The sequence below is a fragment of the Dendrobates tinctorius genome, unplaced genomic scaffold, assembly GCF_039654945.1.
Source record: "Dendrobates tinctorius isolate UK_male_01 unplaced genomic scaffold, ASM3965494v1 ptg000003l, whole genome shotgun sequence".
Lineage (NCBI taxonomy): Eukaryota > Metazoa > Chordata > Amphibia > Anura > Dendrobatidae > Dendrobates > Dendrobates tinctorius.
Genome location: NW_027361671.1, coordinates 91,691,756 through 91,696,123, shown reverse-complemented (window position 1 = coordinate 91,696,123; position 4,368 = coordinate 91,691,756).

The window sequence follows — 4,368 nt, the reverse complement described above, 5'->3', positions numbered from 1 at the left end:
ACCTGCCGGCGGCCCGAGATATGCATCGGTCACCTAGCAACGCGGTGACCAGCAGAGTATCTGACATGATGGACAGGCCGGTTTCAACCCTGTGTCACACACCGCGTAGAGCACCGGGAGCCGGGTCCGTGCTGGGGCTGCATTACATGTCCGCAGCCTTTGTAGGGACCTACTAGAATGAACAAAAGGAAGAAAATTAACACAACTAATTGGAAGAGAAATAGCATATCATCCTGGGCACGGGCTGTGTGCAGACTACAGGGGTGTGACCAGGGCCCATATGCACAGCTGTATAGTGTGCTGCCTGTACGTGTGAGGTGATAAGTGCTGTATAGTGTGCTGCCTGTATATGTGAGAAGTGCTGTATAGTGTGCTGCCTGTATATGTGAGGAGAGAAGTGCTGTATAGTGTGCTGCCTGTATATGTGAGGAGAGAAGTGCTGTATAGTGTACTGCCTGTACATGTGAGGTGAGAAGTGCTGTATAGTGTACTCCCTGTACGTGTGAGGTGAGAAGTGCTGTATAGTGTGCTCCCTGTATATGTGAGGAGAGAAGTGCTGTATAGTGTACTGCCTGTACATGTGAGGTGAGAAGTGCTGTATAGTGTACTCCCTGTACGTGTGAGATGAGAAGTGCTGTATAGTGTGCTGCCTGTATATGTGAGAAGTGCTGTATAGTGTGCTGCCTGTATATGTGAGAAGTGCTGTATAGTGTACTGCCTGTACATGTGAGGTGAGAAGTGCTGTATAGTGTGCTGCCTGTACATGTGAGATGAGAAGTGCTGTATAGTGTGCTGCCTGTATATGTGAGAAGTGCTGTATAGTGTGCTGCCTGTACATGTGAGATGAGAAGTGCTGTATAGTGTGCTGCCTGTACATGTGAGATGAGAAGTGCTGTATAGTGTGCTGCCTGTACATGTGAGATGAGAAGTGCTGTATAGTGTGCTGCCTGTACATGTGAGATGAGAAGTGCTGTATAGTGTGCTGCCTGTATATGTGAGAAGTGCTGTATAGTGTGCTGCCTGTACATGTGAGATGAGAAGTGCTGTATAGTGTGCTCCCTGTATATGTGAGGAGAGAAGTGCTGTATAGTGTACTCCCTGTACGTGTGAGATGAGAAGTGCTGTATAGTGTGCTGCCTGTATATGTGAGAAGTGCTGTATAGTGTGCTGCCTGTATATGTGAGAAGTGCTGTATAGTGTACTGCCTGTACATGTGAGATGAGAAGTGCTGTATAGTGTGCTGCCTGTATATGTGAGAAGTGCTGTATAGTGTGCTGCCTGTATATGTGAGAAGTGCTGTATAGTGTGCTGCCTGTACATGTGAGATGAGAAGTGCTGTATAGTGTGCTGCCTGTATATGTGAGAAGTGCTGTATAGTGTGCTGCCTGTACATGTGAGATGAGAAGTGCTGTATAGTGTGCTGCCTGTACATGTGAGATGAGAAGTGCTGTATAGTGTGCTGCCTGTATATGTGAGAAGTGCTGTATAGTGTGCTGCCTGTACATGTGAGATGAGAAGTGCTGTATAGTGTGCTGCCTGTACATGTGAGATGAGAAGTGCTGTATAGTGTGCTGCCTGTACATGTGAGATGAGAAGTGCTGCATAGTGTGCTCCCTGTACATGTGAGGTGAGAAGTGCTGTATAGTGTGCTGCCTGTACGTGTGAGATGAGAAGTGCTGTATAGTGTGCTGCCTGTATATGTGAGAAGTGCTGTATAGTGTGCTGCCTGTACATGTGAGATGAGAAGTGCTGTATAGTGTGCTGCCTGTACGTGTGAGATGAGAAGTGCTGTATAGTGTGCTGCCTGTACGTGTGAGATGAGAAGTGCTGTATAGTGTGCTGCCTGTATATGTGAGAAGTGCTGTATAGTGTGCTGCCTGTACATGTGAGATGAGAAGTGCTGTATAGTGTACTGCCTGTACATGTGAGGTGAGAAGTGCTGTATAGTGTGCTGCCTGTACGTGTGAGATGAGAAGTGCTGTATAGTGTGCTGCCTGTACGTGTGAGATGAGAAGTGCTGTATAGTGTGCTGCCTGTATATGTGAGAAGTGCTGTATAGTGTGCTGCCTGTACATGTGAGATGAGAAGTGCTGTATAGTGTGCTGCCTGTACATGTGAGATGAGAAGTGCTGTATAGTGTACTGCCTGTACATGTGAGATGAGAAGTGCTGTATAGTGTGCTGCCTGTACATGTGAGATGAGAAGTGCTGTATAGTGTGCTGCCTGTACGTGTGAGGTGAGAAGTGCTGTATAGTGTGCTGCCTGTACGTGTGAGGTGAGAAGTGCTGTATAGTGTCCTGCCTGTACATGTGAGGAGAGAAGTGCTGTATAGTGTGCTGCCTGTACGTGTGAGGAGAGAAGTGCAGTGAGCAACGCTATAAACTGACACTCGCCCCTCCAGAGCCCCCTATATAATGCACAGACCACCAGGATATTCAGAAGTTAGAGTCACTACAGAGATGGATGGCCTCTCCTATTTGAGAGGTTGGAAAATTTCAGCTTTGCTTAGAAAAAAGACCGCCTTGAAGCATGTAGGGGGGGGGGGGGGGGAGGTGTGATGGTGCTTTGCTGGTGACATTTGTGAGATATGGGAACATGATATCTAATTGATATCATTTTGATATTTGATGGCGTTCTCCATCAGGTACAGTCTGGCTTAAAAATACTTGCTCCGAACTCATCCCCACCCTTGGAATTCCTCCCAGGCCAAAATGGAAGTCCTCCAGCGAAGGCACTTCCGTAGACAGATGTGACCTGAGGAAGCGCAGTGTGCGCGCGAAACAATCGTCGTTACTCCCGTTTTTTGCTCCTGTTCTCCTGTCAAGGATTCCCTAATAAAGTATTGAAAGCTTTTACCTGGTGAGTGCTATTCAAATTCTTTTTCTTGGCAATATGACTTCCTTAGACGGAGCAGCCCAATATTTTTTTTAAATGAGCTCAAGCCAAAAGACCTGCGGATTACTTTGCGGTTTTGCCCTGCGGTTTATCACCTCCACAATGGAGGAGATGGCAAACCAGAGCGGAATCCTCAGAAAAGAATGACATGTCAATTCTTTCTGCGGATTTTCCATAGGCTAGAATGGTACTGTACATCACCTGCAGTTCTGCTGCGGATCCGCAGCAGAATCCGCACCGTGTGCACATGGCCTAATACTGTTTCATTATCTTGGTAAACCATAGGAGAAAAAAAAATTGAAAAATAATGCCAAAATTGCTTTGTATGTATCTCTGCAAAAATATCAAAAAGTTGCATGCACCCCAAAATGGTTCCAATAAAAAGTAAAGCTCATTATGCAAAACACAAGCCCTTATACAGGTCTGTATACAAAAACAATGAATACATTATAGGTTTCAGAATATGATTTGGTGGAGGCAAAATCCTGCACTCCACACTGTTTCTATAGGGTGCACAGGTAGGGGTACCAATCCTTCATCCAAAATATAAAGCGAAAACCTACCACTCAGATGTACTGTGTGAATGGAAGAGTGGAAGCTTTGTTAGTTCAGCAATCCCAAAACGTAACGTTTCAGTCCACCAGGCCTTTATCAGAAAAATGGATTGCGTTATCAACGGTGTGTGAAGATTATATAGCAGCACAGGTAGGAAAAGCGACCTTTGTCGCTCAAAGTGAAGTATTCTGGGTGTGCCATTCCTTTTTATTTTCAGAACATGATTATCTTATTCCCCTCCTCACCCCCCCCAAAAAAAAAACATTGTAAGAAGATTTTCTGCTGCAAAAGTAGCAAAATATATATGCATATCATAAATATATGTATCAATTGGTTATCACTGTATTTGAACTACAGAATAATTGTAGCATGTTAATTACACTGCATGGTAAATTCTGTACAAACAAGGATAAAAGGAATAAAAAAAAACATTTCTAGATTTAGGCTATGTGCACACCAGTGTTTTTTTCCGCGCCAAAATGGACCAAAAACGCAATGGAATCCTAATGCAATCTAATTCTATGACAATTCTGAAGTGTTGTGCACATGATCAGTAAACTTCCGTGTGTATTTGCAGTGCGTTTTTTTCTGCAGCATGTCAATTCTTTTTGCGTTTCTGCACCCATTGACTCAATTTAATCGGTCAAATCTGCAGCAAAAACGCAGGTATAAAAATGTTTGCGGATTTGCAGCCGATTTGTTGAGTTTTCGTTTCGCCGCTGTGACAGCGTGGGAAACACTGGCACGGTAGTTCTTATTGGCAGTAACGCTGTCACTGGTAAGACAATCGATGGGTCAGAGCGATGTGGCATCATGCTGGCAGATGTCAGCATGACCCCGCAGCTGTGACTGTCACCCACAGTAACGCTACCCCAGACTGTCGGTCAGAGCGCTGCAGGATCATCCTTGCAAATGTCA